This window comes from Capsella rubella, unplaced genomic scaffold (assembly GCF_000375325.1).
Source record: "Capsella rubella cultivar Monte Gargano unplaced genomic scaffold, Caprub1_0 scaffold_6, whole genome shotgun sequence".
Classification (NCBI taxonomy): domain Eukaryota; kingdom Viridiplantae; phylum Streptophyta; class Magnoliopsida; order Brassicales; family Brassicaceae; genus Capsella; species Capsella rubella.
Window position 1 is genome coordinate 10,910,376 of NW_006238918.1, and position 235 is coordinate 10,910,610.

The window sequence follows — 235 nt, forward strand, 5'->3', positions numbered from 1 at the left end:
CTTATAAAAATCTGGTTGAGTTATGAGAAAATGGCTAATAACTCAGCCGCCGTTACGGCTGAGTTATAGTCCGATGGTTGAGTTATCAGAAGTTTGGCTGAGTTATGTTATCGACACGGCTGACTTAACTTTTTCCGGGTGGCTGAGTTATCGACATCGGCTGAGTTATCAAATGTCGTTACGTCTGACTTATGTTTCAGAGACATAACTCAGTCGTAACTGGCTGAGTTAACGG